This window comes from Schistocerca gregaria, chromosome 1, assembly GCF_023897955.1.
Source record: "Schistocerca gregaria isolate iqSchGreg1 chromosome 1, iqSchGreg1.2, whole genome shotgun sequence".
NCBI classification, from domain to species: Eukaryota; Metazoa; Arthropoda; class Insecta; order Orthoptera; family Acrididae; genus Schistocerca; species Schistocerca gregaria.
Genome location: NC_064920.1, coordinates 1164721243 through 1164747793, shown reverse-complemented (window position 1 = coordinate 1164747793; position 26551 = coordinate 1164721243).

Sequence of the window (26551 nt, the reverse complement as noted above, 5' to 3'; positions counted from 1 at the left end):
ACGATTTCCGACCTACAACTTTATCCTTAGCTCCTTTCTTGCCTATTGCCTCCCTCAGATGTCTCTCCTCTGTTACCACAGTATGCAACAAACTAAATTCTTTGAATTTCTGTGCGTGGTCATCACATTAGGGGATCGCAATGTTAATACCAACTACCAGGAGAAAGTCTATTAACGGAAGTTAATGCCGTTGAAGGTGAAGCGACCGCTTCAAAAGCAGTTACGGTTTTAGGGGAAACATCGGCCAGTTTAACCTGGACCGGAATGCCGTCCGCCAGAGGGTTCGATAAAAGCTCTTAACGTGGCCGGCAGGCGTGTAATCAAGAGGTTGGTAAGGGGTTGGTGGGAGGCGGGTGAGAGAAGGGGGGGAAGGTGCGGCGGAAGCGCCAGCAACAAGCTATTGTCGGGCAGCGGCGCGTGAGCCGGTAGGCGCACGGCAGGGCCAGGGCAGGTCTCTTTCCTTTCCTGCGCTCTGCGCTCCGCGACCCTTTGGCGCCCACCGGCGGGTCGGCAGCCTTTGATCCCTCCCTGCGGCCGCCGACTTCCTGCGGAAGGCTTCCGCCCGGGCGCGCCCTTGTTGCGATAACTGCGGCCCAGATAAGAGCCTCGTCCGGGCCTTTTGACGGCCGGTCCCCGCAGGGACAGAAGCGCCTCACGGACGGCTTTCCTCCCTGGGCCCAATAGCAGCAGCCAGCGCAACGATTGCTGCGTAATGACAGCCGCCGCTGTACGGTCGCCGACCATGGGCGCTGTTGACACGCCATCGCACAATAGCGGCAGTTTCTCTCTCTATTGACGTCACACTGCAGCACCCGTCTGCATGAACCGAGCGTGTTTTTTAAGTACAGTAAAAACTCGATTAACCGTCACTCTTTAAACTGTCAGTTTCTATTAACCGTCACTGCCGTAACAGCATGATAATACTGTAATAACAGAATGGTCTAAGGTGCTGCGACGCATTCGCTTTGTTTATTTACTCTATTTTAGTGGGAAGTGAATGTACCCGACCGCCGTAGAATGGTACATAAAATATGATCTTCAGTTTGTAACACCATTTAATGTTACATCATAGAGTATCTGTAAATGTGTTTGAATCGATAACACATAATTGTATACTCCTTTCTTTGTAAAACTTTGATGTCATGTTTTGATTCTATGTCATGTAGTATATCTGTCATTTAAATTCTTTGACCCATTTGGAGGGAACAAAACTTACTGTATATAATTGCAATTTCTGTGTGAATAATTTTTTTGTAGAAATGCCAATATGTGCAAAGGTTCCGTTTTTGTTAATGCATTTGGCTGCTGTTATGTAAACTGCTGATCCTCACTTAGGGCTCTTGGTTATTCTGTATGTAAAAGGTGTAGTGGTTCCCCTCGGGAACGTAACTCTGTACCGCTCGAAAATTGTGGTTAGCCTAGGTACAAAAGGTGGAACAAGAGTCAGTCGGGGACGAGCTACCAAACTGTGAACTGCCATGTAAAAGTTGCATATTGTGCTGGTTCCATAATAAGATTTTTCTGCCGCTTTCCAATGCCTCGGATGGATGGATAAATAGCTGGAACGATTCTGGAATTGGTATCCATCATCGTCACCAAGAAGGGACATAGTCCAGCAATTCTGTCTGCAAATCCGCCTACCAACATACAGTTGCCACCACACTGCGCAGTCACTGTAAAGGAGTACTATAATAATGTACAGTGAAGGATCAGCTTATTGGGCGATTTAGTGTGCACAAATATAAGGTAACTTATAACTGAATTTATGTACTTACCTTAATTTTTTTCCCTATCTCAACACCTCTCAGGTTCCTCTCCATTTGAACTAAGATCACCTAGTGTCCTATTTTGTGGAAAAAATAAGAGCCTCAAAGATAGACAGTTAATTACAGAATGTTGTTTGATCTTTAATGAGAAGGGAATATTAACATTTACTGTGGATTTAGTGAAATTGTGTGAAGCAGTAAATGTAGTTTTGTGAAGTTTTAAAGTCTCCTATTTAATCATTTACTTGAAAGTAGAAGACTGTGGTAATAAAAACAATTTGCTATTTCTTTTATAAATTAAAGTTCTTAAAATGGAGGCTTATAAAGTTTTGCTTAGTTAACAATCATAGTGCTACCTGTAATAAATTCTAGAAGGTGAGTCAGTTTCTTGCAATTTTGTCAACATTGTGTTTCACTGTAGTAAAAGAGGAAAACTGCAACAATAGAAAATTATATGTTCATGATTGCTAAGTGGTTGTCTCTCTTATGTATTGGAAGTACATATTAATAGTATAACAGGATCCACAGTTTGGCTATTGTGCTAATGCTAGGTAACAAGTAATGGGAAGACCACTATTTATCAAAACAATAATTTCTTTATTCACAAGACAGTGAGAAGCAACCTGTTAGTGGATTCATTTTAAATAGTAGTTAACTGAGAGAGACTTAACCTATGTCCAGTTTATGATCCTACAGTGAATGTTAATAGTAATGTTATAAAGACCATTCAGTTTGAACAAGCTCTGAAAGTAATAGTGTGTTTCGGTATCTGTTATATTTTTGCAAATAGTTTGTGCTGCTCTAGCTGTTAGCTTCAGTCTTACCGTAAACATATGTATGTGTCAGAGTTCATGGCACTCGCATATGGCCAAGTATAGGTTCTGTTTGTCCGTTAAAGTTGTAAGAGGTCCATAATTAAAGAATTTGTTGCTAGCGCACTCGAGCTGATGTAATTTCGATGTATTGCTCACGCGCTGCCTGCGATATGTAAGCTAGAAGAGAATTTGAGACCAAAGACCAGTGTTGACTGCCCATAATTAAAGAATTTGTTGCTAGCGCACTCAAGCTGATGTAATTTCGATGTATTGCTCACGCGCTGCCTGCGATATGTAAGCTAGAAGAGAATCTGAGACCAAAGAGCAGTGTTGACTGCAGTAGGAACTGTGTAGCAGTAGGAGTAAGTTGTTGCTAGCGAGCAGTGTGTTCTGGTGTATCGTATTGGCTGGGCCGGTCGTGTGCAGCGATGGCGGAGCCTGAGCGTTGTAGGATAAGGTAAAAGCAGCATCGTGCATATGTAGTATTGTTACATCAAGTCCCGTAAAAGCAGCATCGTGCATATGTAGTATTGTTACATCAAGTCCCATGTAAATGTTTTAAAAAAATCTGTTAATAATAATCTTTCTCATAAAAAGTAACTTTTGACATTTATCTCAATTTAAAAGAATTAAAAAATTTCTCCAATCCTTGGCAATCCCGATTATTGAAAACAAAAGTTAGTTCTTTCCTCTTTTATAAGACAAATCTATCGGCCAGCATTGCACTCAGCTGCGCCAGGAAAATTTCTTATAGGAGCAGATATATACGCGTTATCCGGCGATCTAATTAAGGTAAGAGCTAGAAACATTTCTCCGATCTATATATCCAAGTATCACGCTTCTTCGAACCCTTGTGAACGACTGATGAAAGAAATTGGTAAACTGTAGAATTTACTTCCATAAAAGACATATTGATTGGGATGCACACATACTCTCATTCCAGGATGTAATTAACTCCATACCAAATGAATCTACTATGCTATCTCCGACTGTTATATTGAAAAATGTTGAACCACCTAACAAAATTAAAGAATTAGTATCCTTTCCTACATATCGCCGACTACGCCACCATGAAGTAATTGAGATTGAGCTCAACAACATCAAACGTGCCGCAGATCGCTGGAGAAGACAGCAAAAACAATTTTTGTACACGCCGTGACTTTCACATTGGACAGAAGATATTAGTACGCACACACTATTTATCCAACACAGGAAAGAGTAGATGCAGTAAATTTGAACTTCTATACGCAGGTCCATACAGAATTCGCAGCATTCCTCATCCCAATGTGGTACATGTTGAAACTTTGAGAACCAGAAAAAGCAAAGGCAATCACCATGTCTCCAATATTAAACCCTTTATTGAATGAACATACTTTATGGATTTATCACATTTTAATGCCTTTTCCGGTTATTGATATAAACACTTACTGATGATTATCATATTTTTCCCGGCAAGTGCCCGGCAAGGTAAGGTTAGCAGGTCGCTCTTCTTGTCGTTATATGTCAGACCGTGCACATTTTCGATTTTTTTGTGTATTTATGATTGTTTTCCTGTCGAAAGTAGAATTTTTGTCTGTATGCACTATGAAATGTTTAAGATGTAACAAACACCAGTTGACATTGACATTTTGCATTATGATATCTCAACATCTTGACTATTTTACATTTTTTGCTACTACATTGTGATACTGTGTGTACATTTTTTGCACTTAAAAACTGTCTATGTTTTTATCCTAATACGTTTTCTGTCATGATATTTTGCCTGTTCTAGATTTTTTTTTTTTTTTTTTGGCACTACATTGTGGTGCTGTGTATGCATTTTCTGCACTTGAAAATTGTCTATGTTTTTGACCTAATATGTTTTCTGTCATGCTATGCTGTAGGCTTAATTATATTACTAGAAACAAGTTTTTATTTGATGGGTATATGATTAAATGCAAGATATTAATCCTTATTCATCATTTTTCAGACAGCAATACCGAGTAAAAGAAATGAATTAAACAACCTCAGTGGTTTACTATGAAATGGGAATTTTACCATCAGAATGAAGGAAAGAAAATGCAATATCTTCTCATGAAGAGTAAATGGATCAGAATTAACAAGCATTAACCAGAATATACAGTACACATCGTATGATAGCAGTCTTGACTAATTATTTTTCTTTCAGAATACAAGGCGATTGATGCAAACCGTCAGACAGAACTACAGATGTTAATTTTAGTGATGAAATGTGCTAGAAGTAAGAAACTCTTTACTATATGAAATAATGAATGATAATGAATAGTTGTATGAAGTAAATGGTAATATGAATATGAATAATGAAGTGTCTATTTTTTGCAGATGATAATAAATGATGATGAATAGTTATATGAAGAATATGCTAATGCGAATAATGAAGTTTTTCTTTGCAGGTGATTATAGTGATGAAGTTATGATAATATGAATAATTAAGTTTTTCTTTGCAGATGATGATAATATTTACTGTTAGTTAAGAAATGCTATGTAGTTATTTAAGTATTTGTTGCAGTTCCTTTTGACAGTATGTCTTATGTCGCATAGTATAATGACTGAATGTTTTGGAAAAGACAGCTAGAGTACATACATATTAAGTACACGTTTCATTCCCTGTTAATTGGAAGTTCACTACTTTTCAGCATAACATGCATTTCTTCTTTCAGCGCAATAATCCACTTTGTATTTTTTCCAGGAGAGGCTTTTCATGATACTTACTAAACCTGTTTCTTATTAAACCTGGTCTAGTACTTGCATTGTTTTACCCAGTTGTGTCTATCATTTATGAATGTGATCACATATACTGTACTTGTTTCATAACCTTGCTACAACTGACTCATGACAAATGACGTTAATAATCCTTATTTCCAGCAATAAGTCAAAAGGAAATATTTTCATGCCCCAGCAATTAATTATCGATCCCAGTGCAATGCATTGCTTAAAAAAAATATTACGGGTCCCAACTATTACCAGTATACAACTAAATAATGCAACCAGGTTAAGATATATTTTTAGTCCTAAAGATAATGCAAATTTTCTGTGAATTGATTGCATTATGTCTATGTATTATTGGACTACCGACCTTGAGTAATAGTTCCAATGTTTTACATTTTAAATATGTCCTATGTCGCTTACATGATATCGTATATGAACACCACTAACTAGATGCTACACTCAATAACTCCTGTTTTAAATGATGACTTGTGAATAACACTGAATAATGTTTTGTAACTAGCCAATGAATAACAGTAACTCAATAGCTCCTGTTTTAAATGATGACTTGTCAATAACACTGAACAGTGTTTTGTAACACTATTTGAATACTTTGTAACTAGCCAATGAATGTCAGTAACTCAATAGCTCCTGTTTTAAATGATGACTTGTGAATAACAGTTAATAATATTTTGTAACACTATATGAATACTTTATAAGTGGCCAATGAGTGCCAATACGTTGTAACTAGCCAATGAATGTCAATAATTCAATAGCTCCTGTTTTAAATCATGACTTGTTAATAACACTGAATAATGTTTTGTAACACTATATGAATACTTTGTAACTGGCCAATGAATGCCACTGATTGACTTGTGAATAACAATGAATAATGTTTTGTAACACTATATGAAAACTTTGTAACTGGCCAATGAATGCCACTGATTCAGTCAGATGAGTTATGAATATTGTTTCGTAATACTCAATATTGTTCATATCGGTTGATACACTAGTGTAATTCTATGATGACTAGCATAAGACTTACTGTGTCCTTCACCTTCTGACCTAATTACTGCAATATCCGTTTATCCTGTCCATCCTCATGATCATGGAGCACTATATTGGTTTTTGCACTAATTCTACGTTGCTGTAAGAGTATGGATTCTACAAGAATATGGTGTTGACATATCAAGCTGTCCACCACCTTGAACGATGGAGATGTTATTATGGTCCCACTGTTTGGTGTACCTAATGTACTACCAAAATGATAACATTGAATATTAATACAACATTTCAGTGTCTTGGCTACACTAATAAATACTTCAGGGAAGAGAACTTCAGATTGTCTCACTTGGTGTTGTGCTTCTGTAGAAAGATATGGACTTTCAGTGCAGCTACGTGCAACCTACTGTGCTACAACCAATGTGCAATCCTTCCCATTCCTTTCCTAGTTCCTGTAAAATACACTCCTGGAAATGGAAAAAAGAACACATTGACACCGATGTGTCAGACCCACCATACTTGCTCCGGACACTGCGAGAGGGCTGTACAAGCAATGATCACACGCACGGCACAGCGGACACACCAGGAACCGCGGTGTTGGCCGTCGAATGGCGCTAGCTACGCAGCATTTGTGCACCGCCGCCGTATGTGTCAGCCAGTTTGCTGTGGCATACGGAGCTCCATCGCAGTCTTTAACACTGGTAGCATGCCGCGACAGCGTGGACGTGAACCGTATGTGCAGTTGACGGACTTTGAGCGAGGGCGTATAGTGGGCATGCGGGAGGCCGGGTGGACGTACCGCCGAATTGCTCAACACGTGGGGCGTGAGGTTTCCACAGTACATCCATGTTGTCGCCAGTGGTCGGCGGAAGGTGCACGTGCCCGTCGACCTGGGACCGGACCGCAGCGACGCACGGATGCACGCCAAGACCGTAGAATCCTACGCAGTGCCGTAGGGTACCGCACCGCCACTTCCCAGCAAATTAGGGATACTGTTGCTCCTGAGGTATCGGCGAGGACCATTCGCAACCGTCTCCATGAAGCTGGGCTACGGTCCCGCACACCGTTAGGCCGTCTTCCGCTCACGCCCCAACATCGTGCAGCCCGCCTCCAGTGGTGTCGCGACAGGCGTGAATGGAGGGACGAATGGAGACGTATCGTCTACAGCGATGAGAGTCGCGAGCGATCTCCTGCACTGGCCGTACACCTCTGGTGATCGTCGAGGGGACACTGAATAGTGCACGGTACATCCAAACCGTCATCGAATCCATCGTTCTATCATTCCAAGACCGGCAAGGGAACTTGCTGTTTCAACAGGACAATGCACGTCCGCATGTATCCCGTGCCACCCAACGTGCTCTAGAAGGTGTAAGTCAACTACCCTGGCCAGCAAGATATCCGGATCTGTCCCCCATTGAGCATGTTTGGGACTGGATGAAGCGTCGTCTCACGCGGTCTGCACGTCCAGCACGAACGCTGGTCCACCTGAGGCGCCAGGTGGAAATGGCATGGCAAGCCGTTCCACAGGACTACATCCAGCATCTCTACGATCGTCTCCATGGGAGAATAGCAGCCTGCATTGCTGCGAAAGGTGGATATACACTGTACTAGTGCCGACATTGTGCATGCTCCGTTGCCTGTGTCTATGTGCCTGTGGTTCTGTCAGTGTGATCATGTGATGTATCTGACCCCAGGAATGTGTCAATAAAGTTTCCCCTTCCTGGGACAATGAATTCAAGGTGTTCTTATTTCAATTTCCAGGAGTGTAGTAAAGGCTTATACAGTGCATTTAAATTCTTGTAAAATTATATGTTTTGTACTCAGTGTGTGTGCACTCTATTTTGTTAATATATTTTGTTCTCATTGCGTATATAGTTCGTCATTTCTGAATATGTTTTGTACTCAGTGCATGTGCACTTTATTTAATTTCTTAATATGTTCTGCACTTATCATGATGTATATACTCTGTGATTATAGCCTTAGTAAACTAAATAGATTGTAGAAAAATTTCTTGCTCATGGCAAGTCCAATTGACTCACCATCGCTGCCAAATTTTTGCCCCCCAGTGGAGGGTTATGTAAGAGGTCCATAATTAAAGAATTTGTTGCTATCGCACTCGAGCTGATGTAATTTCGATGTATTGCTCACGCGCTGCCTGCGATATGTAAGCTAGAAGAGAATCTGAACCAAAGAGCAGTGTTGACTGCAGTAGGAACTGTGTAGCAGTAGCAGTATGTTGTTGCTAGCGAGCAGTGTGTTCTGGTGTATCGTATTGGCTGGGCCGGTCGTGTGCAGCGATGGCGGAGCCTGAGCGTTGTAGGATAAGGTAAAAGCAGCATCGCGCATATGTGGTATTGTTACATCAAGTCCCATGTAAATGTTTTTAAAAAAATCTGTTAATAACAATCTTTCTCATAAAAAGTAACTTTTGACATTTATCTCAATTTAAAATAATTCACTAATTTCTCCAATCCTTGGCATCCCGTTTATTGAAAACAAGAGTCAGTTCTTTCCTCTTTTATAAGACAAATTTATCGGCCAGCATTGTACTCAGCTGCGCCAGGAAAATTTGTTATAGGAGCAGATATATACGCGTTATCCGGCGATCTAATTAAGGTAAGATTTTTCAGTTTATTCAGAATGATGTATCAGGGCCATGACGCAGCATTGCTGACGTCCAAAATTTACCAGGTTAAATTGACTGTCAATTATTGAAAGGTTTTAGGTTTGTCACATTGTATTATATTTTCACTGTTGGGTAGTTACGCTAAATGAGAATATTATTTTATTTCGTGGGGAGGTTACAAAGTTACTCATACCTACTTTCTTAAACGAGAACATTAATCTTTCTCTTGCCTAATTAGGCTGGCGACCGTTTTCCTTATTCTTTAAAGAGTATAGGTAGGCAAAAATTTTGTTTGTTACTGTTCAAATATTTACGTAATTCTGACTTTCATTTCCGATAAGCCACCCCGTTAGGTAGAACTCGGTCAACACAACAAAATTCCTCTCAGAGGGTAACACTGCTCTGTTGCTTTAAACCATAATTGTTTTAACTAGATAGTTACATTTCACAACCTGCCTCCCGCTTTAGGATTATGGTATAGCAGTAGCTGACGGAAGTGTTATAAGTTGACGTTCTACAATTTCACAAACAATTTGTACCTCAAGTTAAAGCACATTAGGCTGGGAAAAAAATTGCCACAGAAAGCGCTATTGCTGTTAGACAATGCCCCAACGCACCCTACTTGTGAAATGAAAAGTATGACGGCAAAATAACATGTCTCTTCCTTCCAGCAAACACAACTTCACTTAGCCGGCCGCGGTGGTCTAGCGGTTCTAGGCGCGCAGTCAAGAACCGCGCGACTGTTACGGTCGCTGGTTCGAATCCTGCCTCGAGCACGGGTGTGTGTGATGTCGTTAGGTTAGTTAGGTTTAAGTAGTTCTAAGTTCTAGGGGACTGATGACCACGGCAGTTGAGTCCCATCGTGCTCAGAGCCATTTGAACCAAGCCACAACTTCACTTATACAGCCCATGGATCAGGGAATCATCGAAAACATGAGACGTCGTTATAGAAAAATATTTATCGAAAGTTTGCTCTCATCTGATGAATCAACATCTGTAAAACAGTTTTAGAGGTCTTACAGTATTAAAGATGCGATTTTCAATTTTGCCAGTGCATGGAGTGATTTTTCAGTGTCAAATCTCAAGAACGGGTGGAATAAACCTCGGCCACAACCTAGAGGTGAAGAATCGGAGGAACCTGAGCGTGTGACAGTTGACGAGATGGTCACGTTGTGCAATAATTTACAAGTAAGCACAAATTTGGTGCTCGGTCACAACGCCATACAAAGCATTACGAGAAACATTAGGAAAGTCATCCCGCAAGGACGAAATCGTAAAGCGTCTGTTTTCTCTCACCTTATTGTCCACTTACTGCACCAAACTTTCATTAACGACAGAAGGACGCCCACTCCGTCGTACATCACGCACATTTGTGCGGCCATCTTTTAATGCTGTCACCCACTTTCTTGTAATCCCATCACTCATAATGTTTTTTCCGTAAACTGCACATATCTCACGATGAATATCGATCGCTTTTAGGCCTTTAGCACTAAGAAATCTTATAACAGCCCGTACTTCACAGTCGGCGGGACTCACGATTATCGGAGGCTTTTTATACACTCAGTAAACAACGTAATCAAGGAAGAATCAGACTGTAATGGCGTCAGTGGATAGATTAAGGTACAGGCTTTCATGTAAAAATAAAATTATTGAGATATCTTAACACGTCTTTTTTTAATTTCAAAACGGTACTTAAAAATACCCCTCGTACAAGAAGTAGGAGGTGCCACATATACAACAAAAACGAAAACCAAAGCTATTGATAAGGACTTGCTCATTCGCAAAATGATCAAAAAATAACAATTTTCAGTATCCGTCACCACGATTTTCCGTGGGTTGTTAGTTGCAGCTCCAGGCGCACCGTCTCTCGTAGTACATCGAATTGCGTTATTCAATAAAAGTGCCATAGTTTCAAAAGACGACTTGTGAGGTGGAAACTGTTTTAGAAGTTGGACTGATAATGCAAGTAGTATTTGGAATCCCAAATGTAATGAAACGATACCTTGCTATAAACAAATCCGTAAACCAGTAACCAATTTTGTTACGCTACTTCACTACGCAAATGTTTAAGGAATTTACAGGGTAGCTCAAAATTTTACAGTAACCCTCAACTGATAAATGGCATAGCTTGTATAAATGAACATTAACATTTATGAAAATCACTCGTAAAATCCTATAAAAATCACAAATGTGTACTCTAAGGTTGAACTAGCTTAATACGTTGTAAGGTGCCAGGACATGGGCACTTACACGTTAGCTTACCAACATTAGTATTATTAATAAAGGGACTGGTGTCCGCCTCCGTAGCGTAGTGGTAGCGTTACCACCTACCACACCAAGGGGCCCGGGTTCGATTCACGGCTGGTGCGGGAGATTTTCTCTTCAACATTATTTCATTCCCATCTCCGGCGTGCAAGTCGCCCAATGTGTCGTCGAATGCAATAAGCACTTGCCCTCGGCGGCCGAACGCCACCTAATGGGGGACTCAAGGCCCACAATGCCGTACGCTCATTTCCATTTCCAAGGGACTGGTAAGGACATCAGATCATGACTCTATTGAATTATGATAAATATGAGGCTCTCCCGAACAGTATTTCCTGTATGTCAGCATGATTAAGTCACTAACTTAAAACGTTGGTGAAAAGTGTCGGAAGTTGGTAATTATGCGTTTACCCTGCCCCACTAAGCATTTCATGTACTCTAGTCACTGCACAGCTTGCCGAGACAGGAAGGAAAGGAGGTTTGCGGTCTTCTATGTCAGCGACGGACAAATAAGCTTACAACATGTAACAAAATGCCCCTCTCAATGAATGCAAAAATAAAACATTGTAACACGGTAATAGATCATGAAGCCCTATATGGAGGCTGTAACATTACAGGACATATTGGGACATATTGAAGTATTCGATACTTCGACTTTTAGGGGATGTCGATACATATATGCAAAATGTAAAGGGAAACTTTGGTGATGTTTAAATATTGTACTGTGTGAATATTAGGACACTTTGCACAGAAAGAACAAAAATAGAATTAATGTTAATATATATTAGTGTTAGTAACCTATTTTCATTCAATTTTGTAATTATATGTCATTTTGTAAAAGAAAGACTCACTGTTTGCTGTAGCTCTGATTAATTGTATAAATTATCAGTTTTGAGCTAAATTATTTTGTATAATATGGACAAGATACTTTTAAAAACTCACCAGCTAAAGAGAAAGTCTGTAAATGAACGTTTAATACACACTTCTGGAACTTTCTATGGAGAAATTCTATATTATGGTCGCAAAAATATGAAAACTTGTGAAAACTGTTTCATAACCTAATTTCGAAAGACGATTTGTATCAAGAAATATTGCTAAAAAGATTTATTTACGTTTTGAAACACGATTTAAATCATTTTACATATAAATAGTTGTTCTAAATCACTCAAGAAATATCCAGAATCAAATGTCAAGATATTTCTGGAAACATCGGTACAAATCTGGTGAAGGTTATCCAGAAGGTTGTAGAAAAATGTTATAAAATCTATTTGGAAATTATGCTTGTAAGAATTTATATTTACTGATCCTTTTACTTACTTTAATCTGTACTAAAATTCTGTAATGTCTAATTTAGTTTTAAGTCGTGAATTGCTATCGTATTGTAAACAAAACATTGTCAAAGACTCTCATTGTTTGGAAAGATATTAATACACCTAGGAGTTGTCAGTTGCCAGTTCGGATATGCAGTGTGGTTAGCTCGCAGAGTCAGTTGTTGAGTCTGTGAAGTCTGTCAGTTCTGTTTGTAAATAAACGTCTGTAATGAAGAATTACTTCTTGTCGTCAATATGAACTCAAGACCTTTTGCACGAAGCAGACACCTCCTAATGCAACGCTTTAATTTGGTTGAGGAAGCTGGGATGGCTATAAGTGCAAACAAATTGAAGTGGAACGTTTTAATTTGGTGTTGAGGAACTGAAATGTTAGAATTTGGTGGAGGAGCTGGGATGTTATAATTTGGTGGAGGAAGCAGAGGATATGACGACCACCCAGTGACTCTTCAAAATAAAATACGTCTCTTCTGAGATCACTAGAAGAAAATACGTCTGTTTTGGGACCACAAGAAGAGGATATACGACGGACCAGTCATTCTTCAGAAGTAAATACGTCGATTCTGGGGTCACAAGAAGAGGAGTGAGTCAACCGAGCGAAACCATCCTGGAATTGAAGAAATTTCGCAAAACACAGACACCAACGACCGCCGACGGACACTAAGATAAGTACCTACTTCCTAAAATAATGGAAAAAGACGCAGATTTCAGTATTGACAGCGGTGTAGCGAGTACACCTATTAGGGAAAGTGCTTCTGACAGTGTAGGAATGTTGAAAATGTTAAAACAAATGTTTTCAGAGTTAAACTCGAAGTTGGATAACACAAACTCGAAGATGGACGATTCTCGTGCCGAATTACGTCAACAAATTGAACAGACACAACAACAGATGGACAGGTCGATTTCGAAGGCTGTGTGTGATCTAAAATCAGAAATAAATTCAAATACAGAACAGATTGCTCACACTAATCAGGTTCTCGAAGAATGGCGAATTGCTTTTGAGTCAAACCAAAAAGAACTTAGTTGTCATGTGGACACGGTTGAGAGCAAAATTTCTGTCCTTGAAACTGATTTAAGTAACGAAATTTCAAATAACCAGTCAAAACTTAAAAAAGTTGTTGATTTTGTAAATGAGGAAAATTCTCAATTGAGAAATGAATTTGACCAGACAAAACGATTTTTTGAAAGCGAAATTGAATCTTTCAAATCTGATTCTGATAAAAAGGTCACAGAAATTTGTAGTAGAGTGGGTAATGTCGAAAAAACTGTAGACAGAAAATTTGTAGAAATACAAGAAACTATGTTGCAAAAAGGTTTTAGTAATAGTTATAATGGGGTATGGGGAAATTTTCCCATTAAAACTTATCCCGGTGACAAGAATATACACCCAAAAGACTTCATGCAATTCTGCAAGGAGCAGTTCACGTCCATAATGACAGATAGTGTTAAGATAAAATTTGTAAAGAAATTACTTGATGGTGAGGCGCTTTCGTGGGCCAATCAGAATTGTTCCGCGAAAATGTCCTTTGAAGATTTCGAAAAATGTTTTCTAACCAAAGTTTGGTCTTAAACTGAGCAAGCTCGAATCAAAAGTGAATTCTTGAATGGTCCTAGTTACAGAGAATCTGATGGGTCAATGAAAGCCTATTGTGAGAAACAGTTGCAAAAATTAGTGCATCTGGATAAGCCATTTGATGAGCTAACTCAAATTGATGAACTAAAACGGAGACTTCCGAAAAGAGTACAATGGGGTTTAGTATATGGTCCGGATGAGTCCATAGAACAATTCTTGAAATATGTGGACAAACTTGATAGAGCCTTTGAACAAAACAACAGATTTAACGACTTTGTAGGTTCATCACACAGAGGGTGGGAACCGAACCGTGGAAATAATAACAATAATAGTGAACGAAGAAACTTTAACAACAACAGGGATAATTATAATAGCAATGACAGAAGAAATTTTGGTAGGAATGATCAGCACTTTAATTCAAACAGAAGAATGGGAAAATCGAAACAGGTCCTGGGGTAATGACATGAGAGAAGGTAACCCGAGGCAGGGAAACGACAGACATAGGCCTTTAAACGACTAAATGCTCCACAGGGAGTCTGTCAGTTTGGGGCAAGGAATTTTCAAAATCAGGCTAATTTCACCCGGAACAGACAGCACTATAATCAGAGACCTAACCAGTATAGACAGTATGCTTATGATCGATCTGTAGATAGAGGTAATGAAAAAATTAAATTTGACAGGAAATTTTGGAATGTCATCAGAAAAAATACCAGAAACAACTGTAATAGGAACCAGGCTACCTTTGATGAAGTAGGCTTAGAAGATGATATAATTGCAAATTTATATAATCAAGAAGCAGCACCTAACGCTGAAATAAAAGGTAAGGATAACTTTGATAATTTTGGATTGTACAAACTTATGTGTGGTGATGTTTTAGATGTAAGTTGTCATAATGATGTTCGTACTGAAGTTTCTGGAAAGTCTGATATTCATGTGGATGTGGTTGGTGAAGATGGTGTTGTGAGTAATGTTGGTGATACTAGTAGTGTTTGTAGTGTAAGCTCAGGCAATGATGATGATAATGTTGATGTTAAGGCTAATGGTGATTATGTACTAGAAGATTTTGATGGTGAATTGGATGGAATAGTTTATGTTGAATTAAGGAGGATGTTATAAGCAATAGTGTTGAGAATAGTTGTGCCCAGAACTCTAACTACATTCCACATGAGAATCAGATTGTGCCAGTTCAGCTTAGTAATACATCAGGAGACAGGGGTGTTGATTGTGCTGATGCATCTGAGATTATTTTGAAATCTGTTTGGGACAAATTTAAAGATTACAGTGATGACAATGATGTTAAGATCAAATTAAGGGAAATTTGTGAACTAGTTTCTGCTTTTAAGCCTAACGAAATCATCAAACGGGGTACTAGTCAGGATGTGTGTGAGGTAAATAGTAATCCAGACATTCCAGTAAATTCCAGTAGACCTAGAAGTTTGAAGAAAGTATTGCCTAATAAAGAAAACCTAAATATGGAACAGAGGTATGATGAGATAGCAGAACATCTTTTGTATGAAGAACAGGAAGAAAGGGAAAACACCACTATTGGTAGTCCATACATAAAAATTAAAGCTGCAGGTTGGGATCAGGAAAGTGAAGCTGCTTTTGAAGAAATAAAAACACAGTTATGTAACAGTCAAATTTTGTACTGTCCTGATTTAAGTTTACCTTTTTGCATTATGGCAGATAGTAGTGATTATGGCCTAGGTGCTCACCTTTTCCAAGAAGTAAATATAAATAGGAAAATAGAACACAGGTCTATTGCTTTTGCTAGTCGAACCTCGAAAAAACATGAGAGGCAATACACTGTTACCGAGAAAGAGCTTTTGGCCATTTACTGGGCATTTTCTAAATTCAGAAATTATTTATTGGGAAACCAGGTAGTTGTCTACACAGACCATAAGGCATTAATTTATATTCAAGAATGTAGGTTGCATCATGGGAGGATTACCAGGTGGGCACTCTTGTTATAACAATTTAATTACTCAATAAAATATCTTAGAGGACCCGATAATGTAGTTGCTGATGCTTTATCTAGACTACCTGTGGGGGGTGACTTTGAAGATGACAGTGGGGAATGTGAAAAAGAATTCAAAATTATGTATTTAAGAGGGGTGGACAATGAACAAGAAATCAGGGACATTTGTAATGACATCCGAAGGAATCAGAACCACGATGAGAACTGTAAACTGGTCAAAAGTTATTTAGGGAAAAAGGGACATGAAAAAGTGGGAGATTATTACAAAATCCACAAGGGGATTCTATTCAAGAGAAACAGTGTAGATAGCGATGTATGGAAATTATGTTGGCCTGAACAGTACATCAAAGTACTCATCAAGTACATTCATGAAAGTTTTGGTCATTGTGGGATTCAAAAGTGTATCCAGAAAATCCAAGAAAATGTGTACCTTAACAACATAGCCAGGAGGGTTAGAAAAATTTTGACGGGTTGTGACAGGTGCCAAAGAGTAAAAGTATCCAACCAAACTTGTCGATGATTGATGCAAAACATCTTACCAAAAGAACAACACGAGTTAGTCGCTGTTGACTTATATGGACCATTACCGAAGACCAGAGGAGGCTATTGATACATTTTTGTTATGGTTGATGTTTTTTCAAAATTCATTATTTCAGTAAGAGCATTATTTCAAAAATCAGAGGAGACTATTTTGGCAGAGTTGGAAAACCTCAGAAAATCTTATCAGACAATGGGACTCAATTTACTTCTGGAGTATGGAAAGCTTTTGTTGAAAATGAAAATATAAGTCACATTCTTATTTCAGCTTATCATCCGTCAGGAAACCCTTCGGAGAGATACATGAGGGATATTGGGCGATTCTTTAGAACCTACTGCAATACTGATCATGCTAGTTGGATTGACTATGTTGAGAAATTCGAAGATGTTGTGAACAGCCTACAGCATTCCTCAACAGGGTTTTCGCCTTATGAAATACAGTATAATAGCAAACCACCACATCCAATTAGTGATTTCATTGATTTTCCAGTCTACAAACTATTAAGTACTCAAGAGGGAGAGGAAATAGTGAGAAAGACCATGACATCTCAAGGTGATAAGAGGAAATGTAGACATGACAAAAGATTGAAGCCTACTCAATTTAAAATTGAAGACTTGGTCCTTGTTAAAACACAAGAGAAGTTTAAAGCCATCAGTGGTGAATTAAAAAAGTTTTTTGACATATATATTGGACCTTCAAGATTCAGGACAATCCTCATCCGAATGCTTACCGTCTAGTCTACCCAAATTCTGGCAGACTGTTTGGCCTACGAAACGTGACCGAACTGAAATTGTATAAAAAAAATGTAAAAAAGTATTTTAGATAATAGATGTTTATAGACATTTATATGTAATCTTACCAGGATATTTTTGTATACTTTGTTATGTTGTATTTATCTGATTCCTCAGAGGAGCATACATTCTTTGTGTGCTAAGTGTTTGGCGAGCACTAGGTCCCCTAGCTATGCAATTGTCATATTTTATTTTCGTATTCTGGCATTGCATCTTACACTTATTCTGTGATCCTGTATAATCAATTTTCTCCATCTGTCAGTCTATCCTCTCTTAGCTTTAAGAAATTATTTAGAGTAAAATTTTCTTGAGTAATTAGACTTTAGACAATTCAAATTTCTGTGTCCTTAAAAACCGGTCCACCGACTATTAAATGCTTTTGCTAATGTTTAACTGGGTTTGACCACTGTATGCTGTATATTCATAGCGAACTGTGCTATTGCAGCCTGTGATAGCCTGCAGTGTATATGGAAACCATACGGACTGTGAAGATGAGACTGAAATACAGTGTGTGGCATTGAGGTATACCGACCTTTAAGGAAGAAGATCCACCGGTCTTCAAGAAAGAAGACACCAAAGATATGTGTAAACCTTTTCTGTTTTGTAATGTAAGGACATCAACCGTTCCGTGTTTCACGTGGAAGTGCTGATGGGGGGGTTGTGTAACATTACAGGACATATTGAAGTATTTGATACTGTAGACTTTTAGGGGATGTCGATACAGATATGCAAAATGTAAAGGGAAACTTCGGTGATGTTTAAATATTGTACTGTGTGAATATTAGGACATTTTGCACAGAAAGAACAAAAATAGAATTAATGTAAATATATATTAGTGTTAGTAACTTATTTTCATTCAATTCTGTAATTATATTTCATTTTGCAAAAGAAAGACTGTTTGCTGTAGCTCTGATTAATTGTATAAATTATCAGTTTTGAGCTAAATTAATTCGTATAATATGGACAAGATACTTTTAAAAACTCACCAGCTAAAGAGAAAGTCTGTAAATGAACGTTTAATGCACACTTCTGGAACTTTCTATGGAGAAATTCTATATTATGGTCGCAAAAATACGAAAACTTGTGAAAACTGTTTCATAACCTAATTTCGAAAGACGATTTGTATCAAGAAATATTACTAAAAAGATTTATTTACGTTTTGAAACACGATTTAAATCATTTTACATATAAATAGTTGTTCTAAATCACTCAAGAAATATCCAGAATCAAATGTCAAGATATTTCTGGAAACATCGGTACAAATCTGGTGAAGGTTATCCAGAAGCTGGTAGAAAAATGTTATAAAATCTATTTGGAAATTATGCTTGTAAGAATTTATATGTACTGATCCTTTTACTTACTTTAATCTGTACTAAAATTCTGTAATGTCTAATTTAGTTTTAAGTCGTGAATTGCTATCGTATTGTAAACAAAACATTGTCAAAGACTCTCATTGTTTGGAAAGATATTAATACACATAGGAGTTGTCAGTTGCACAGTTCGGATATGCAGTGCGGTTAGCTCGGAGAGTCAGTTGTTGAGTCTGTTAAGTCTGTCAGTTCTGTTTGTAAATAAACGTCTGTAATGAAGAATTACTTCTTGTCGTCAATATGAACTCAAGACCTTTTGCACGAAGCAGACACCTCCTAATGCAACGTTTTACTTTGGTTGAGGAAGCTGGGATCGCTATAAGTGCAAACAAATTGAAGTGGAACGTTTTAATTTGGTGTTGAGGAGCTGAAATGTTATAAGGCGAAACACTGTCTTTCATCAACATGGCTGTTGAAACGCTGGAGATCAAAGAAAGGAAGATATTACCAAACGTTCTAGGTCCCGAATCCCGCAAAAACGTGCCAGTCCACTTCAGAAACAAATCAACTAAAAAACTCCCAGATATAATAAAGAAATTGAAAATTGATTTTTATGGAGACATCGTCAGAATGAACCCAAATAGAGACTATCCGAAAAAATAATTGACTACTTGCGCAACAAAAAAGTCAAACCAAACTGGTTTAAAGAAACAGAGATGAACTTAAAAGAACTAGGAAACACAGAAAATATACTCAAGAGATAAAACTGCAGAAATGAAAAGATAAGAAAGAGAGGTTACATGTGAAAACCAGAACCAAATTAACTGTCCAAAGGGAAGCACGATCAGAAAGAACTAAACGATACTGGACTAATACAAAGTCACAGAAAATTAATAATTTATTCATCTAACGTTCCCTAGAGTCAAGTAAAACAAAAGAAGATGTAGTGACCAACGTAGACTAGAACTCTTGCAACGGAAATCGTTGGCATGTTCGTAATAATAGCACTTATATGTGGAAGTGACTAACTGCTGATAATAGAATACTTTTACAAATCCTTTGAATGATAATGCGGTCCGAAAGAACTGAAGATGGGTGATCTGTTGCGGACTGCTGAATGCAACAGTACAATGCTCTGTGCAAGTTATTTCGACATCTACATCTACATATATACTCCGCTAGCCACCAAGCGGTGTATGGTGGAGGACACAATTCGAGCCAACGTCATATTTCCCCTCCAACCCGCTTTTCCACTCGGGGATCGCGCGAGGGTAAAACGACCGTCTGAACGCCTCAGTAGGTACTCTAATTTCCCCTATCTTTGAATGGTGATCACTGCGCGATTTTAAAGTTGGTGGTAATAATATATGCTCTACATCCTCGGTGAAGATCGAATTTCGGAAGTTAGTGAGTAGCCCCTTTCGTTTAGCGCGACGTCTATCTGCAAGTGTGTCCCACTTCAAACTTTCTATGAAGTTTGTAACGTAATGGCTAAATGTACCACTCACGAATCTTGCCGCTCTTCTTTGGACTTTCTCAATCTCTTGAATCAGACCCAGCTGGTAATGTTCCCATACAGACGAACAATACTCGAAGACTGGGCGGACTGACGTATTGCAAGCTATTTGCTGTGTTGAAGGACTGCATCGCTTCAGGATTTTACCAATAAACGGCAATCTAGAGTTTGCCTTACCAGTTACTTGTGTAATCTCATCCGTTTGAGATCATTTCGAGTAGTCTCGTCCAGACACTTTACGGATGTTACCGCTTCCAAACACTGGGCATTTATTTGGGACTCGTACATGAATAGAGATTTTCGCATTGCTATACGCAGTAGGTTACACTTACTAATATTGAGAGATAACTGCCAGTCATTGCACCACGCATAAATTTTCTGCAAATCCTCATTGATTTGTTCACTAATTTCTTATAATACTATTTTGCTGTAGGCTACAGCTTCATCGGCAAACAGTCTAATGCCGCTGTCAATAACATCAACCAGATCGTTTGTGCAAATCGTAAAAAGCAGAGGATGTATTACGCTGCCCTGGGGCACACCTGAAGTTACTCTTGATTCTGTTGAAGTCACCCCGTTCACGACATCATACTGCTCCCTGTATCTTAGAATGTCATCGGATAGGCCGTAAGAGCGCACGTTTTGGAGTTGAGTATGAAAACACACACCGTAGAAAATTTGCAACAGCAATTTTGCACTTAGCAGCTGACAACAAAATATACCTTCACACCCAACATTTACATACAGAGAACGGGTTATTTACATTACTAGTGGGGCAAAGTGCTTTGCAACATGTGTGCACAAGAAACAAGTTAGGGCCAGAAATATTAGTAAAAATTCGAAAAATGTTTGGGACAGTGACAATGAGTAAGAGCAAATGAGGGTAAATGATATACTGTGTTCAAATCAAGCAACCAAAGGAGATATCACTTGGTTTTCGAAATACAAATGGAACCATAGGTCAAGAATGTCTAAAACATTCAGATTTGTATGTACGACTTGCAGCGAAATATAGAATGATCTCAAATGTTGGGAGAGTGCTGACATGGAATGCATAACACTTTGGATTAACTTATCAAACACAATCTCAAAACCAGTTTCATCTCACGTTAAACATTAAGGTTCTCAACTTCCATAACAACTCGCGTCTAAATATCAACTTCCATTTGTATCTGGCTACAAATTAAACACATGAAACTAGCGGAATAAAATCACGCGGTACGTAGCAATTTTTCTGCAACACTTTTTCTCAGCATCTACATCGATTAAATGGAACATTCTCCCACCAAATCCTCCGAAATTCTGTCACCATCTAACCGACCTTAGTGGCCGACCGGTTCTAGGCGCTTAAGTCCGGAAACGTGCTGCCGCTACGGTCGCAGGTTCGAATCCTGCCTCGGGCATGGATGTGTGTGATGATCTTAGGTTAGTTAGGTTTAAGTAGTTCTAAGTCTAGGGGACTGATGACCTTAGATGTTAAGTCCCATAGTGCTTAGAGCCATTTGGATATCGGCGCCATCTCTAACCTACGTTATTTGCCCCACCTGACCGCCAGCAGGCTGGGAGGTCGCGAAAACAACCAGACGAGACTACGCTTCTGCTGCAGCATCTCAGGGAGAGAAAATAAAAAAAAATGTACACTGAATACCGATACTGGTTACAGAATGTATTAGTAAAAAGTTAGCTAAGACCAATTACCGAGCTTCTGAAAGTAAATCTACTGAAAAATTGAAAGTGCCATTTAACAAGCGAATTTCAGACTGAACGAAAATTATAACTGAAACAGAAAACAGACACATGCCAGTTAGTAGGTCGTCTCCCCATGTTCTTAACTCACATTAAAGGTACCCGACTTCAAAACTGTCGTGCAACTCATTAAAATTGCTTACACGGAGTAATGCGAAGTCATGGAGTTGCCCATCTGCAGCAACGGGATAATTCGATGCTACAATATCGAGAAGATGAATTGCCTAGTTCAGACACGCCTGCCACCTACTGCAACCATATCATAGCATGTGTTACATATCGAGATGCTCTGTCCGCCTGTATATCTTGTAGTGTTCACACAGTCGTCTGAAATATGGGATTCATTTCTGCGTAACCCAGTTTCGCCCACTACACTGGACCTTATATAAACAGGTGTCAACTAAGCAATGAAGTTCATGAAATGACTACATAACAAAGAGCTAATTGGAACTGTTAGTTCATTCCATCGGCCTAGCACCATTCAAGTATGTGGCTAAAATTATATAAACCAAATAATTAGCATATTCACTTTCCGGTTGAACCTCTAGTTTTGTGCGGGATTGCTTCATCAAAAATGTTGAAATGTGTGTGACTCTCGCCAGCCTGGGTGGTCGAGCGGTTCTAGGCGCTACAGTCTGGAACCGCGTGACCGCTACGGTCACAGGTTCGAATCCTGCCTCGGTCATCAATGTGTGTGATGTCCTTAGGTTAGTTAGGTTTAAGTAGCTCTATGTTCTAGGGGACTGATGACCTCAGAAGTTAAGTCCCATAGTGCTCAGGGCCATTTGAGCGGTTTTTTTGTGATTCTTAAGGCACTAAAATGCTGAGGACATCGGTCCCTAGACTTACTCACTATTTAAACTAACTTGTACTAAGAACAACACACACACCCATGCCGGAGGGAGGACTCGAACCTCCGGCGGGAAAGGCCGCGCAGTCGGCGACGTGGCGCCTCGCACCGCATGGGCACTCCCCGCGGCGATTGCTTCCTGATATACTGGGTGTCTCAAATCTCTTGGGTCAGATTTAAACAGGTGATACTAGGTCTGCAACAGTTTATATTGAGATAGGGAACCAGTGATCGGAAATCCATATTTACTGTGTTATGAACAATGAGAGAAGAGAACCACGTGTATGAATATCAAGAGCTCAGATGGCAACCCAGTTCTAAGCAAAGAAGGGAAGGCAGAAATGTGGAAGGAGTATATAGAAGGTTTAAATAAGGGCGATGTACTTGAGGACAATATTATGCAAATGGAAGAGGATGTAGATGAAGATGAAATGGGAGATAAGATACAGCGTGAAGAGTTTGACAGAGCACTGAAAGACCTGAGTCGAAACAAGGCCCCCGCAGTAGACAACATTCCATTAGAACTACTGACGGCCTTGGGAGAGCCAGTCTTGACAAAACTCTACCAGCTGGTGAGCAAGATGAATGAGACAGGCGAAATACCCTCAGACGTCAAGAAGAATATAATAATTCCAATCCCAAAGAAAGCAGGTACTGACAGATGTGAAAATTACCGAACTATCAGTTTAGTAAGTCACAGCTGCAAAATACTAACGCGAATAATTTACAGAGGAATGGAAAAACTGGTAGATGCGGACCTCGGGAAGGATCAGTTTGGATTCCGTAGAAATGTTGGAACACGTGAGGCAATACTGACCTTAAGACTTATCTTATAAAAAAGATTAAGAAAAGGCAAACCTACGTTTCTACCATTTGTAGACTTAGAGAAAGCTTTTGACAATGTTGACTAGCATACTCTCTTTCTAATTCTGAAGGTGGCAGGGGTAAAATACAGGGAGCGAAAAGAAAAATTTGGAGTATGTATTAAAATTCATGGAGAAGAAGTAAAAACTTTTAGATTCGCGGATGACATTGTAATTCTGTCAGAGACGGCAAAGGACTTGGAAGAGCAGTTGAACGGAATAGAGAGTGTCTTGAAAGGAGGATATAAGATGAACATCAACAAAAGCAAAACGAGGATAAAATTTGGAGTATGTATTAAAATTCAAGGAGAAGAAGTAAAAACTTTTAGATTCGCGGATGACATTGTAATTCTGTCAGAGACGGCAAAGGACTTGGAAGAGCAGTTGAACGGAATAGACAGTGTCTTGAAAGAAGGATATAAGATGAACATCAACAAAAGCAAAACGAGGATAATGGAATGTAGTAGAATTAAGTCTGGTGATGCTGAGGGAATTAGATTAGGAAATGAGACACTTAAAGTAGTAAAGGAGTTTTGCTATTTGGAGAGAACAATAACTGATGATGGTCGAAGTAGAGAGGATATAAAATCTAGACTGGTAATGGCATGGAAAGCATTCGGAAGAGGAGAAATTTGTTAACATCGAGTATAGGTTTAAGTGTCAGAAAGGCGTTTCTGAAAGTATTTGTATAGAGTGTAGCCATGTATGGACGTGAAACATGGACGATAACTAGTTTGGACAAGAAGAGAATAGAAGCTTTCGAAATGTGGTGCTACAGAAGAATCATGTAACTAATGAGGAGGTATTGAATAGGATTGGGGAGAAGAGAAGTTTGTGGCACAACTTGACTAGAAGAAGGGATCGGTTGGTAGGACATGTTTTGAGGCATCAAGGGATCACAAATTTAGCATTGGACGGCAGCGTGGAGAGTAAAAATCGCAGAGGGAGACCAAGAGATGAATACACTAAGCAGATTCAGAAGGATGTAAGTTGCAGTAGTTACTGGGAGATGAAGAAGCTTGCACAGGATAGAGTAGCATGGAGAGCTGCATCAAACCAGTCTCAGGACTGAGGACAACAACAACAACAACATGAACATACTCAGTGTACCCTGCAAGGCTACAACGTAGCTCACGGCGTATGTATTGCAATAGTGCGTGTAGTTCTGCTGCACCCTTGTGAAGATACCAGATTTCTGTTGACCACGGGAACAGACAGTGAGTGATAAACAGTGTACACCTCTGACCACCAAACAGATATACTGCACACCACTTGAGTCATGTGATGGCCGCAAGCATCGCACCAACCCATTAACCTGTTCCGCAGGCTATTCCTGGTGTCAGTTGTTCATGGCATCCTGCAGCTTGTGGTTTGTCCATGGTGAGTTGTGTTACTATGTACAATGCCTGACGTTTGGTCAAATACAATACGTCATTAGAATTGGCAGAAGTGCATTTAACGTAGGTCGCGACAGGATGTAGCGCCTCTAAAGGAACACAAATGTACAGAACGCTTTCCCAACAGTCGTCATCCGAATAGGAAGAAGTTTATCTCCGGCCAGGGTTCCCGATAAAGACATGCCAGAACACTAGACTTCGAGAAGGTGGTGTTCTATCGTGCGGCCGACCTCCCTTGAAACGCACATTTCGAAAGATACTGTGTGGAGAATACTGGTGGGACATAATATACACCCGTGTCATAGAGAACGTTTGCAAGCGCTGGAGCTAACGACTTTTGAATCCAACGTTCCCTGCTGTCAATGAACTACCCACCACAGTGCCGTATTGCCGTATTCGTACAGTTTGTATAGTTCACGGATGAGGTCTCATTCAATCCTTATCGTGTTTTAAACATCCGCAACAGCGATGTCTGGAGTGACAAAAATCCATACGCCACCCACATCGCTGGCCACCAGCAACGAATCACTGTCAGCGTATGGGCAGACATTGTCCGAGATCACCTAACAGGACCTTATTTTCTGCTTCCCAGTTTGACTGGTTCTTCGTATCTCGTATTATTGGCACAGTTCTTGGAGACTGTACCCCTTGCTTCCGGTGAAAAAATGTGTTTCCTGCACGACAGTGCACCAACCCATTTCAGTGTTAATGTCCACGTGCACCTGAGCAACACGTACCCTCATCGTTGGATAGGAAGGAAAGGTCCTGCCCCATGGCCAGCGCGATCGCCGGATCTCATTCCTCTAGACTTTTTCCTCTGGAAAGACGGTGGAGTATGAGACACCCATAGAAACGGGTGAAGACCTATTGGCTAGGGTCCAAGCTGCTGTCTCCCAGACACCAGTGATATTTGAGAGAGTGCGTTCATTGACACTTATGGTTGTCACTTTGAACAGTTACTGGCAGCTACGTTGTTTTGAGGTGTACGCTGTGAATGTCCATAACACAATAAATATCCATTCCCAACCATTGGTTCCATATCTCAGTGTAATGGTTTGTGGACCGAATATCACCTGTTTCAGTTTGAGACAACTCGTATGTAAGAACCTTCAACGTCGCAGCGCGTCACCAATCGTTGGTTAATATATTAAAAAACTAAAAGCCCGCCTCGATTGCGAAAGAGGCAATCGAGCCGCGATTTTAGTTTTTTAATATACAACCCGTATAGTTATAGAAATACGTTTCTGCCTTGAGCATACACAAATTCTTCTTATTCACGACCCAGACGTATTTCGATTAAGTTCCACCATTGTCTTTGGATTCATTTATTTTCTTACTCTTAATATCCCGATTTTTATGTGACTGTCTAACATTTGTAGTACATCTGATATTTTGTTGAAGATATCATTTTCTATTGATTTCACTTTTTCATAACTCTACAGGCTACGTAAATTGTGCCTTTTAAC